This window comes from Balearica regulorum, chromosome 5 (genome assembly GCF_011004875.1).
Source record: "Balearica regulorum gibbericeps isolate bBalReg1 chromosome 5, bBalReg1.pri, whole genome shotgun sequence".
Taxonomy (NCBI): Eukaryota; Metazoa; Chordata; class Aves; order Gruiformes; family Gruidae; genus Balearica; species Balearica regulorum.
Window position 1 is genome coordinate 51,586,972 of NC_046188.1, and position 13,984 is coordinate 51,600,955.

The 13,984-nt window shown below is 40.1% G+C and overlaps 1 protein-coding gene across 13 annotated transcripts in view; it reads left to right on the top strand.

The window, feature by feature from the left end:
* Positions 1 to 13,984, top strand: part of TSPAN4 (tetraspanin 4) — a 468,762-nt gene that overhangs the window by 201,470 nt on the left and 253,308 nt on the right. Inside the window, exon 1 of one of the 13 annotated variants that reach the window (XM_075754868.1) lies at positions 5,987 to 6,030. The exons of the other annotated variants lie outside the window; for them this stretch is intronic. The gene's annotated coding sequence lies outside the window, so the exon portion shown is untranslated. Of the gene's footprint in view, positions 1 to 5,986; positions 6,031 to 13,984 lie in introns of those variants that run through there. 13 annotated transcript variants of the gene reach the window in all.

The window sequence follows — 13,984 nt, forward strand, 5'->3', positions numbered from 1 at the left end:
AGACTTACGTGAGGAAGATTTACAGGGAGGGTGTTACGTTTTAGTGTATTGGCTGATACACCTAGAGAACAGACACTCTCTGGGCACAAGTGAACTTCAGGAAAAGGAATTTGTGGAAAGTAATTGTGATATAAACACTTTCAGAAATTGTCTCCTAAGAACACTTTGATGCAGGTGGGAAACACTTGGAAGACAAGAGCATGTATATATAAATATGTCAGAATAAATAGCGTTTAAGCTGCTGTTTTGCTGTTAGCTACAGTGTATGTCTGGTTTCACACCTTGTATCCGTGGTGTGTGTGTGCAGTGCCATTAACCTGTAGGTATTCCTTCCAATATCTGTCTCTTCCACTAGCTGCCCTTCTCCAGGGACCTGGTGTCTTCAGGTAGCAGCTGCCCATCTGATCACCTAAACTGACTGCTGTTGGATCTGTCTTGAATTCCACCTCCAGGTGATCAGACTTTTGTAGAGTCCTGCTGAATGTTGGATATATCTCTCCAATTTCTTTCTTGGGTAGTAAGTGTTACATTGCATGCTGCTGAGAAACTGGTGGCATGCAACCTATGCCCTTGGAGAGATACCCTTTCAAGATTTGACCCGTCAGATAAAAGATGTCCTGCTGTGATTAATCCAGGCTCAGCTGTCTCCTTTGATCACAGCTTCAGTTATTGATCCCTATGTCTATGCTGTACATAAACCATTTAGCTTTCCTAGATAAGAGCATCTCGCACCAGCTACCATTTTGGTACCCTTTGGTCAGAACTGAGGGCGTTAGCTGTCCTGTTTTAGAAGCATAGCTGATAAGCCTCAAAAAAGTGGCAGCTTTGAGTTAACACAGTAACAGCTGTCCTCAGTCTTCTAGCCTACTCTGAAAAATACTGGGCTGACTGCACGCTACTCTACTTACTGTGCACACTGGATATGGTTAGGACTCCCAGATGTGTGGCAGTGCTGGGTAAATAGGAAATATTCTACTGGATTTACTTCGGGAACAGTTGAAGTATGGAAATGCTGGAATCAATGCCTGATTCTCATAAATACAAAAAGCCCCCCCACAAAATAAATAAGTAAATAAATAAAGTCTTTTAGTCTTCCTCTCTGGAAAGCTTGGAAGTGCTGAAAAATGTTTTAGCATAGCCACTGCTAGTTGTAAGAGGAGACTTTATGGTAAGGAAGGCACCTGCCATAAGTCATACAAGCTAAATAGCATTTTTTAACGTGCACTGTTCAAAATTGTATAACCTGACAAACAAGAGTAATTTTCTGTTGTTTTTCTGTTGAATGCCAGGTGTGTGATTTCATTTAGAAAAGTTAACATACTGAATGTTTATGTTACTGTCTTTTAAGATCATATTTGGTCCTTCATTTCCTCCCAATTCCCGTTTTGAGGAACTGGACTAGGAATAGTTACATGAATGTAGCAACAGAGGATCATTATTTTTTTTCAGTAGGTACTATGATGTTCCCTATTTGTATATGTGTTTTTAGAGGTTGCTGACATTTTAGCTCTTGATGTAGGAGAGTGAAATAAAGGGAGGGGACAAGGAAGAAATGAAGAGGGAAAAACGAAGCTGTGATCTAAGAATTTGGGGGGACTATCTACAAAAATCTCTGAAAGAAACTCCTGATTTGATGCATTTTGCATTGTCTGACAACTAATATATAACAATAGAAGAAGCCAAAATTAAAGGTAAACACATGGGAGGTGCGCTTCAGTACTGAATTTAAAATGTTGGCATTTTCTGTTGCTGATTTGACATTTTATTGTTGTAGGGAATTTGGTGTTTCTGTTGCGAGTAGAATTAAACTTTCCTGCTAACATAGGCAACAGCACCACATGCACGCCCTCACATTTCATTGACAGGCAATTCTTTTGTACGCAAAAATGAGTGCCCTTAATATTACAGGCACATTCAGTTTCAGTAGTCACACCTCTTTTTGGCAATACATTCAGATAATTTATATATATTAAGTAGCTGTGTTGCAAGGTCTTGAGTTCATGAAGGAAGGCAGTTCTGAGTCAGAGCAACATTAGCACAGAATCCTTTTTCAACAATAGCTCAGAGCAAATGCTTTAGGAAATGGTAAAAGAAATAAGACATATAATGATAATTCTTGAGTATCCTGACTGTACTTAGCAGCCATCGAGCAATATGGCTGCATCAGTGCAAGCCCTAAGAAGAGGGTTCCAGTTTTGCTCTTTGAAACAGGAGTAAGTGCAAACATCACAACTTGAGCTTTTCCTTATTTGCAGTCTGGATTTGCATCAGTTCTTGGCATCTGCCTCCTGAGTGGGGTTGATTCTGTAAACATCTCACCCTTGTGAAGTGGGTAAGACATCTTATGGCACTGGGCATAGCGTTGCAATGACATGAACACAAATTAAGCCTGCAGTTAGCCACTGTTTTGCACTGTGATTGCAAACCTGGCTCTTGATAGCTGTACAGGTGTTTGTCTCTCTCATGCATATACGTTTTGGATGGATAGTGTTGATAACCATTTATGATAACTAGCACTTGAGGCTGCTGACAAATGCATGTTTGTGGATGTCTTTTTGTGTTTGCTTTTATCTGCATGCAAGTGCAAAAGGTTTATCAGGCAGTTAGCTTGGGATCTAAGCTAGAAGTACACCTCCTTTTTAGGAATCTCTTTCCTCTCTTTCCATTTTCAGAATGGTGCTAGAAAGTGGCAACAATTATATCAGCTCTTGGGTCATTGTCCTCACTTTCTGTTTTAAGCAGGATCCACAGCCTGGCTGTACTACTTTAAGAGTAAGAGAAAGACCTGGAAATGCCCTGAGTTTCTGCATTATAACTACTATTTATAATAATTTGTCATTCTCCCTGAAAACTGAAACTATAGGATTGATTAATTGGTTTCAGATTCTTTTTTCTGGTGGTCTTTAGTTGCATGGACTGTTAAACACCAATGATTGATAGTTTCATTATAGATCTTCTCCTATAGCATATAGGATCTTTATGAAAAAGTGATTTGGAATTTCTTCATTATGCCTGAAAATGTCTTAAAAGATGCCTTGCATGGTGCTAATTCTCAAAAGTGAGATGAGTAGTGTGGATTTTCTGGGAGAACAAAAACTTTAAAACTTCTTGGAATTTGACACCCTAAATTGCTATTTTTTTCATTTGTTTCCTCTCCTTCCTTATATATTAAAAGCTCTTTGGAAATTGTCATGGTGACTGGTACATTACTTTTGGTGATTTATTCTTTTGATACCTAAAAATGATTTGTGTGCTTTGTGTAGGTTTTTGGGGTTTTTTTCTTCTTTTTGACCATTGACCCCTAGCCATTTCCATATGGCATAAAATTGAGAACAGAGCGGGAAAGATTGGCTTTTAAAAGCAAGTGTGTAAATAAATATTTTAAACTCTTAATTTAGAAACAAATCAGCAAATGTTGAGCCCCTCACAGATGGCCTCATACTGCTACTCCAAGCTTTAGACACTCCTCTCACTATCCCTCAACATCACTGTATGAACCAGTGAGTTCAGCTGGGAGAATGGTGAATAATTTCCTATCTGGTGTTGGCAGTCTCCAAGGGAGCCTGGTTAAAAATTCATGGAGCTTATCTTGGCTCTTCACCTTCTGGTTTTCAACAAGTTTGAAGCTTACTGAATAAGGTATTAAAAGCAGAATATTATCAGACAGCCTCAGGTTTTTATTACTGTAGGGTTTTTTTTCTCCCTTTGAATTCTGTTTGGTAGTATGCAAGGAGAACCTTGAATATTCTGCCGGAAAGGAACGAGTTTTATACCAGTCTTTTACACTTTCTCTTATTTGTGAGAGCCAATAATTTGAGGCACTGTCTGTTCTTGAGCTGGTAATAATTTGGCAGGTAGAAAACATGTACTTCCTAATTCTTAGGTGAAAAGTGATAGAAACTGTGAAGCTACTTGCATAGGGTTTTTGTTAGCTAGACTTACTCTCTTGGCTTTTTGTCATTGATGGGATTTTTGATTTCACTGCAAATGAAAGGGACTTCTAGAGAGTCAGCTCATTGCAGAAATAGCAGAAGGCTGTTCACTGAGAATAATCTCTCATACAGACACGAATTCACAGCAACAGCATTTCTTCTGCTTTATTTCCCACAACACTAGGCTAAAGTGGCTCAGCCTTCCAGACATTACAAGCTTGTATTGCTCCTTTATTTAACACCTTTTCTGAGCTTTAGGTCATTGATGTCAGATCTGGCCCACTTAAGGTATGTTTCATGTTGTTCTACAGACTCTCACTGTAGCTTGCTTATTACCCAAGGATCTCCTTCATTGCTGTTTTCCTTCTGCTCCCCCTACACTTTCTTAAGGGACTGTCCATGAGTATGAAAGAGCAAATGATAGATTCTCAGTACAAGGTCTTGCTTAAAAGGGCCACATCCTTCAGAGCTCCAGACTTAGCCTGCATGATGCTACAGGTACTCAGTTGTGAGTGAAATTAAAAATATTCTTGTAATTATTCTGTTACTTTTTCATAAATGGAGTATCCGCAGAGTGCCAGTTGCCACAGCTTTGGGTATATCTGGTCAAGAATTTGTCTTTAAGTTGCATGTAGTGTTAAGGTTACTGTAGGTATACATATGTACTATAGGTTCCATTGCAGCTGCCTTTTGAAGGGAACTTATAGTGGTTGCTGTCCCCAAAACTCACTAGGAGCTCAGTAGGTTATGGCACCTGCTGCTTAATGGTGATTGTAACTGTCTTCCTATGAACTTGGCAATCTCACCCTTTGCATGCTCTTTCATCATCCTGAACTCTAGATGGCAGGGACCATTTTTTAATATAAGATGTGATATTGCTGAGCTATTAATTCTTACCTAAACTTCCACATGCTTCCACAGGTTAAGAACTAATAATTGACTGTTTTCGGTAGTTCTGTCAGTTTTGTATTGTGCCTCTTGTATTTTAACCACATATTTCTGAGAAATGCCTGCAGTTATTTTTCATTGTCTAAAGCAACATATGAGCAAGTTAAGTCAGTGAGTCTGCTGGTTCTTAGGTATTTGGACCTCTTATGGATGTCCAACTACACATTTGCTTGTGGACTGTTCTCTGCCCAAGTGCTTGTATATTGTGTCAATTATAGTTGATTATGCAAAAATCTGATTAGTCCTTTTTTATTGTTATTTGTTCCTCCACAATAAGACTAGATGGCATTTTTTATTTCCAAAGTATACTCATAGAATCCTGTATGTTCAAGACAGCACAATTGTAAAAGTTTCTAGTGGTCAGTATTCTCTGTATAATCTTGAAAAATTAGTTCAGGTGTCTAGCTCTGATTTGTTGCTAATTATTTATTAAAGACAATTCCATATTTCTGGATGTTCTATATAAAAAGCCATTGCTGTCTGTTTCTGAATTTTTTTTTGTTTGCCTTAGCCTTGTGGTTTTCCTTAAAACATGTAGTGATTTTGTTCAACATGTAGTGATTTTTATTTGTGTCTGCAGTCTGTCAGTTAGCTGAAGATGTTATTACATATTTGTTAAATGCAGGCTGGGGGGGGGCGGTGTACAAGACACACTGTATAGACAGTCATTGCTCTGAGCTAATCTTATTTCCTGGAGCAAAGCATTTCTGAAGAATTTCTAATTTTGACAACTGGGATCAAATGTCTGACTTCTGAGGGCTGACAATAATGCCAGGGGCTGAGCTGCTTTGTCCTGTCGGTAGCAACTGCGCAGTTTAAAAACCACACTAAATGCCAGGGAACCATGCATCTTAGCTGGTTAGGTTCAGGGTGTATGTGTGTTTAGGGTAAGGCATTAGCTTCAGAAGTCTTTATGGGGCAGAAATGCTGCGGCTGCTCAGGGGTAAAAATAGTTCTGGATTTTCTATGGCTGCATTCCATGCCTGGAGCCTGAAATCATGAATCAGGGCTCAGCTCTCAGTCTGTGCAAGGCCAACTGTGAGAGCTCTGCAGACAGACGCGGGAGGGGAGCAGCTAGCTGAGATGAGTCCAAGCCCAGCACCGCTGATACTCTGGGAAGGACCTGTGTTGCTTGTACACTCTCAGCAAGGTATTGTACATTAATATTTTGATTTCCAGTAGGAGTGTAGTTACTTGAGTGTGAAAAATTAAAAATCTACTGAACTGTGCAAAATTTCCCACTAAACCAAAGATGACTTTTTAAAAGTGTCTGTTCTGTGTGAGTTAAGATACACAGAGACTTGTAGCTTCACACCTTATAGGCCTGGGATGATATATCGTGATTGGGAAGGGCGTGCTGCTCATTCCCACTTGAAAACTGTTTTGTGCTAGAGTTTGTCCTTGATTTTTTTTGCATGGAGGTTTTTTTCCCTGAAATTTTCCAGCCTGGAAATTCCTGGGAATTTAGATACATAAATAGCTAGTAGTCTTTCAAAGCCTTCCTGCAATATTGCTTTTTAAAAATGGTACCTAAAACATGGATGCTTAACTCAAAGATCTCTCTAAAGCTTCAAACTCTGTCAGTGTTGTGGCTTGAGAACTATGCAGGTTTAAATCCTGCTTTAACAGAGTTCAGATGATTATTCTCAGTGCTCACTCATGAGTGAATTTTGTACTTAGTCAGGACTTTTTGTTGAAATTGTTGCTAGGATGCTACCAAAGTTTTTGTGACCAACATTACCTTTGAAAGAGGTAGACAATAAACAAAGCTCTCTTTTCTCTCTCTCTTTTTTTTTTTTTTCCTTCTAGGGTGTGTGTCCCTGAGACATTTCAAATATGTATCCTCCAGGCCATTGCTAGTAGGGCCTGGAGGATGAGAAATTGATATTCCTTGATGTTCCTGCAGTTTTTGGCATGCCCTGTGAGTTGAATAAGTGTATGATTCTCCTTCCAGAGTGAGTTGCTAGATTTCGTGTTGCTAGAAGTACCCACGCTAGCTGTGTGTTCAGATTGTCTATGCCATTAGTGCCCAGAGCAAAACTATGCGACTCCACACATGGTAACCTTGCAGCCAGGCACAGCATTGAAGCGCATTCATCTGTTTTCTTTCTAGGCCCTGGGATGCAGCCGTACATGCTTGTCTGACACTCTCAGTGTATCTACTTCTGCTGATCTGCTCTGTGCTACCCCTACATGCCTGGTGCATCTGCAGGCACCTGCCTTTTGTTTTGCTGGCACTTTACATGTGACACAGGCACCTACAGCTGTGCTGTCCCCAGGTTCTGCTGGATGGGCTTGTGTTAGAAGAGCTTGATAGCTTAGCATGGCGCTGTGTACCAGTGATCTTGCTTTAGCAAACCAACTGCCAAGGCTATTTGTGCCTCATTTTTTTGTCTTCTAGTGCACTGGCACAGCTTACTTCCCTGAACGTTGCTGATACTCAGAGTAGAGGATACTGTTTTCTCATGCAGCTCCCACATTGTGAGGCTGATATGTAACAGATAACCCAAGTGAATTTGGGAAATCTCACATGGAAAAACAACTTTCTAAAGTGAGAAGCATACTGCTCTAAGATGAGGAGTAAAGCTGTAGAAGTCAAAGTAGTTCCACACCATAAGCTAAGTTAGAGAAGTGTTAGGTAAAGTTATAGGATGATTAGCAAATGCCAGAAATGTTTAAATCTATATTGTTTTATTTTACTTGAGATGTCTTAGTGTGTAAGCCACTGGGCTGGGGTGCAGGACCTGGATTCTATTTCAGCCTTGCTCGCCTAATTTTCTTGCTTTTCAGTTCCAAACCTGTATAATGAGGTTGATTTTACAACAGAGTTGTTGTGGGAATAAAATCTATTTATCACAAATGTAAGTGCAAATGCCATCTTTACTCCTTCAGAGCTGCCAAATTAACTGCCAATGCATCACTCCTGGGAGGCCCATCCCACTTCTGAAACAGGAGTTCTGTGTTCTTCTCACTAATGCCATTTTACAGAGGGTGAATATGGACTGTGGATAGTTTAAAGGATATTGCAAGAGTTGTATAAAGTCCGAGGACAAGAATAGATGCTATAATCCTGCCTACCCGTGTCCTATGTGCTGGCCTCACTCAGTAAGAGTTAGAAATATGTTGCAGGACATTAAGTTAGTCATCGGTACTGCACAAAAATAGTTGAGGGGATATTTTAAAGAAGTGACATGGCAAAACTGTTGGTGTAATTGTACCAATAGCAGAGCTCCCTAAAATAACAAGAACATGAGAAAGTCCTTTCTAACTGCAGCGTTTTATCTAATGCCATTTTCGCCTACTGTGGATAAAGCAATGAGAGGTATCTCAAATATTCAGTCAGTGGTCCCAGATATTATGCGCCTTTCGTGTTAGGAATTACAACACTTCAAACTATCTGCCAGAGTTGTCAGCTAAGGTGAGTAACTGAAGATTTGGATGTTTGCCCAAGCTGTCTGGATTTAATTATTCTGTGAAACCTCATTAGGGATGAGCTGCACCTGTGATACTGAGGGAACTATTTTGAAGGTAGTTCAGATCCTGATTCGTAGCTCAATTGAAAACATACTCTTGCAGAATCTGAAAGTTTTTGCATCCCCATGTACTTTGTTACAAGTAGTGTTCAGTCCTGATCTGATTTTCTGAGGGGTCAGGAAATAGAGAAGATGTATTTGGTAGCCAAAATGATGTTGACAAATTGGAGATACAGCCTGAAAAAAGAAGAAGGGATAAATGCAAGGTATTTCACTTGAGAAATTATCAACTGCATAAGTACAAATAGGTCTGTAAGAGAAGAACTGGGAATTATTGTGGTTCACAAGGTGAATTTAAATCAGGAATGCTCTGTTGCTTCAAAAGGCAAAACCATCTTGCAATGCAAAACCAGAATACATCACCCATGAGACCTATGAAATGATCCATCTCTTTGGTACTTACTTAGTACAGTCTCAGCTGGGATATAGTTCAGATTTTGGGAGCTGCAGTTGAAAGATGTGGATCAACCAGACAATTTGATATGAGTACAGTAAGAATAAGCAGGGTCAAAATAAAATCTAAAGCAAAGATTGCAGGAATTAGAGTTCTTTGGTAAAGAAGAGATTGCTAAGGATATTTAACAACATTTTGCAAACGTGTAAATGGCTGCTGGAAAGAGGAAGGGAAGAGCTCTTCTTTGTAGGCATATAGGGTAAGAAGTAATAGGCTTCAATCACAGAATAGAAAATTCAGGTTTGTTAATAGATGAAGCAAATGTCTGCCTGGGGTAACATAGATAATGACCTGTTCTGCTGTCATCCATGGGGTCTTTTCAAATCTCTCCCAATTTTATGATTCTGTAATTCCACGTGATTATATGCTTTGAGTTGGAAACTAATGTCCTTAATCCTCTGCAGCAGACAATGTGCTCAGTGTCTCCCAGAGAACCTGTTCCTGCAACTAGGACCGATGCTATTATAGATAATAGAGGGAAGCAATTGGGTGGATATGTAATCTTTTGGCAGTCGTAAACAACATGGAGACATGAGTTGGAAATGACTGGTTATTCTCAGTTTCTCATGGTACAAAAGCTGCAGGACAACCACTTGAATTATCAGGTGGTAAATGCAAAACAGGGAAGGACTTTTTCACAGCATGTTTAGTTAACCCGAGGAACTTACTGCTGTTAGATGTGTTGTGTGCCAAAAGCAATTAGACAATATTATGCCCTCAGATCTGTCAAAAGCATTTAAATATAAATATACCAGTTCCCAAGGCACATGTTGCTGGAGGCTGGGATTGTATACCATGGAGGCTATCGGTACGTTTGTGCCCTGTTCTTACACTCTTGATGCTGGCAAGTGGTGTCTGTCAGAGTTGGAAGGGAGAGCTGGGTCCAAAAATTCTTGAAGGAGGGTTTTCTCTTTTTCACTCTGCAGTGCACAGCCTGTGGAGGCATCCACATGCCTGACAATCAGCACATTTAAAATAGATTTTTGCCTGTCAGGGTCTGAGAAGAGCCCTGACTGGGACGACTTTCGTTACCATCTGAGAAGTATTCTGTCAGCACTCCCACTTCAATATGAGAAGTGCAGTGGAACAGCTGGGGTGGAGTGGGAAGAGGCAGCAAAAATTCAGGCCTAGGCATCGGGCATTCTCATGTCTTCACTGGAAATTTTAGGGCATGTGCTTCCTAGATTATTTCCAGCCAGAACTGTGCCGCGAAGTATCAAGTCTTTGCTATTAAGGATAACTTAGGAAGCCCCATCAGGAGAGACATTTCTGAGTATGAAGTTTGGCACAGCTTATAGGAAGAATTGCAAATAGCCAAGAGGTATGTGGGCAAGGTCAGATAAAAACTGCAATAAATGCTATGTGTCAATTTTTTCTCTCACAAAATTGCCCTGTCTTTAGCAGGATGATATTATGAATGATCCTAAAATAATTTCTGTAGGTGACATGCTACCATTCTGTTAGGATTATGTGTTGTGAGGACATGACTATGTGGGACTGATATGCCAGGAGGTGGCATGCAATCAGCAGACTCTTGGTGCTTTTCTGCCTATAAGCTTTCCTCTGCCAACACTAAAACCACTGTGCTGACAAGAGTAAGCTATGAATTTTACCTGTGGGGCAAACAATTCAAAGTGTTGACAGAAGAGGATTGATTACAATGGCAGAGGCTGTCTGGTAAAAGAACACAAGGCCAGGAAAGGCAATAATGAGAGCTAAGCACCTCTGGTCATGTTCAGCTTGTTACAGAATAGGGTCTGATGGGTCAACCTGCTGGAGCACATTGTTAGAGGGAATATTCCTGGCAGATGGTGTGCAAATTGATAACCAAATGGAAATCAGGCAGAATAATGTCCACGTGAGAAGTCCTTAGACAAAAAAAAAAGCAAGCCATTTTGTACCCAGTAAGGTGTACACTGATATGGAAGAGTGTCTTCTAGTTCTAAAGCACAATGCCTTGATAAGTGAGCAAAAAGACTGGTGGTTAGATTTGGAAAGGTATTGTGGTACCTAGCTCATTTATTAGGAAACTAAAAATACCTTTATGAGTCTGGGACAAAGCTATAGGAGGCAAGAATGCTTTGAGGGTTAGCTGCATTGTAGGGCAGTTGTACTTGGCCTACAATAATGGTAGGAAAGCATTATTTCAAGTTGAAAAATTGTACACTTGCAAAATCCTCCTCAAAACTTTGTCTTTCTAGGTATTGTGTCAAGATCCTCTGCTCTGTTTTTCTAATGTCAAACATTTTAAGACAAAGCAAAATTATCTCATAATTTACAGACCCTGAAAAAAGATTCCTCAAATTAAAATTGACAAAAGAAAACATCACTTTAACATTTCTTCAGCAGAGTTCACTGCAGATGATTTCCAAGTAATTTTATACATCTTCTAAATTAAAAAGCAGCAACACTTTCAAAAGGGGCTGTACTTTGTAGACATGACAAAAAATTACCACACCAGGCCAAAGCACTGCCCCAGCTAATGTGGACATTGGCTAGTACTGCATAGCTTAGAAGTCCCTCATTTAGTGGTTGGTTTCTCTTATCTTTGAGAAATAAATTGTAAATCCTGTTTAGCACAAGTGCAAATGTTCTCATGAGCCGTATAGAAGTCCAAGCCTAGTGCACATCCTGCAGAGGTCTTGGAAAGGAAGGCCCTTGGTTGTGATCAAGTGGTGTAACTATAGCCAGACCTGATGTTGCACAAGAGGAATTTTTATCCTTTGCAGAACTTAGAGCAGCCTGCAAGCTAATTTAAATTAATGCTTTCTGAATTAGTACCTGTAATGGGATCTCATCACAGACTACTTGACTCAACACACCTGAACAGCACACCCTCCTGTGGCTGACCTGGCTCTCCTTGACTATCCCTGCCCTTAGGAACCCCTATATCCATTTTGGACCATCTATACCAGAATGATGCTGTCTGGGACAGAATGTGCCTGATGCTCGAAAATCCCCAACTTGTTTTGATAGCAGCTTTGCAATTGCTTTGTGTATTCTGAACAGTCAAAGCAGTCAGATGAGGAATTGAATAACTGGCCTTTTATGTTACTGTCATATGCCCACCTTGAAAAAAATAAAAAATCACCCTGAAGGTTAATAAAATAAAATAAAAAAATAATAAAACACCAAAGCATTTTTATGCAGCATTTTTAACTCCCTTGATAGTCCTTGTGGAAGTGACAAATATGCCCTCAGGGTTTGTGATATATATTGGGTGTTGCATATACCTTATAATGAATATTCTAGTGGCTATTCTACTGCAGTTATTTCTGAAGTCCCAACCGGAATGGGAGATTTTTTTGTACTTGGTGCACACTAATTCCTTCTGAACTTTTGATATGCTTTGCTGAAATGGAATTTCCCTGCAGAAGAATTTGCCTTCCTGATACTGAACTAATAATAGGAATCTGTACGTGTTTCCATTGGAGAGAGTTGGTAGCCACAGAGCACAACTCATTTGTAATAATACTCAAGTTATTATTGTGAAATACATGTAAGGTAGTTTGTTTTCTTTTTTCCTGGAGCTGTAGTTAATGATGTTTTAAATACAGCAAGTTTCCATTCAAAATGCAGAACAGCTTCTCTCAGTGAAACATAAGGAAATTATTCCTTATATTCTCTGTTTCATTACTAGAATTTCTGCAAAGTTTATCTGGAGTTGTTTGTCCCACAAAGCTATTTTATGGATGCCTATACCAAAGCAAAAATCATTGGTTAGATAAGTGGAAAAATACCTATTTGTACAGTGACATATCTGCAGCAATATCATCTGCTTTATGGAGAAATGCCTTTTAGTTCATCCTGTACATCTGTATCCTTAGCAGCAGGTGCCACTGCCAGACAATTCATCAAAGTTAATGTGATTGCTGAGAAATGCTAAAGCCTTTCTTTTTTATTGCTGTGGGAGGTAGTGTAAAGAGCTGTGTACTCTGTGGGAGGGGAAGAGGCTATGCTGACAAACAAGCTGGAAAGGTGGCCTTTTCAACTCTACTTTGCTGAGTGTAAAAAATCAAGAGTGTCCTCTCTGTGGCTTGTGATAGGGAGCGAACGTAGGACACCTTGTCTCAGCAGGAGATGGGAGCACAAGTTCAGCATGAAGGGGCCATCTGGTAGGCAGGGTGGAATACGCTTGCAGGAAAGATAGGAATGAGAAGCAAATAGGGATTTGTTCCAGTTGAAATGCTGCCGACTTAGTCATGCCATCAGCACAGGCTGGACATTTGCATCCTTCCTTGGCAGGCGGCTTTAAAAGCAGTGCATGCTGCTTTGCAGATTGTACTGTAAAATTGTACCAGTCTACCCCACCAAGTTTCTGGCTTTACTACCTGTAGCTGCTGATGCTTACTAACCGTTGAGCTGCAAGATTTCATGAGATTTTATGTCTGTCTGAACTTTTGCCCCACATTGACAAGACTGGTCTGGAGACTGGTGGGAATCATGAGTTTGCATATGTGTAGCTGGATAGGAAGTAGCTGGGTTAGAGAGAAGGGAGCCTGGAGCTGTAGTAAACAAACCCCAGGAGCACATGTGCTAGTGCTAAAATGATAAATGGCTAAAAAAGGATGCTGTATGGCACAAGAGGGTGGAAACGTTAGTAGAGAGCTAATCTACAGGAAAAGAAAATGTTGCAAAGCAGACAATGATAGAACTAACAATGACAAGTTGCTAGCAATAGATATTATCACCAGCAGGCATGGAAATGAGGATGGAACGTGCAAGCATGAATGGAGGCATGCACATACACATACAGTCCCTTTGGTTAGAAGTATACAATGCTAAAAACCAGGATAGATCCTAATGCTAAGATGGATGCAAGCTTAGGACCTGGGAGACTCTGTCATTCCTTCTCCACATACAGCCACACACGTAAGAACATCTGTGTTATGGAAAGGACAGCCGAGGTGCCTTTTCCTTACGTCAACACATTTATGCACAGAAAACAGCAGCACATGAAACATCTGAGAAGTTGAACGTGAGCTAAACATACTTGGTGGCAGAATAGTGATGCCAAGCAGGGAACAATTTAAGCCAGATAGTAGGACAAAAGTGACCACGAAATGCTGAGATCTCACAAGTGTTTCATGACACAAAAAGCTCAGGCATGTATTCAG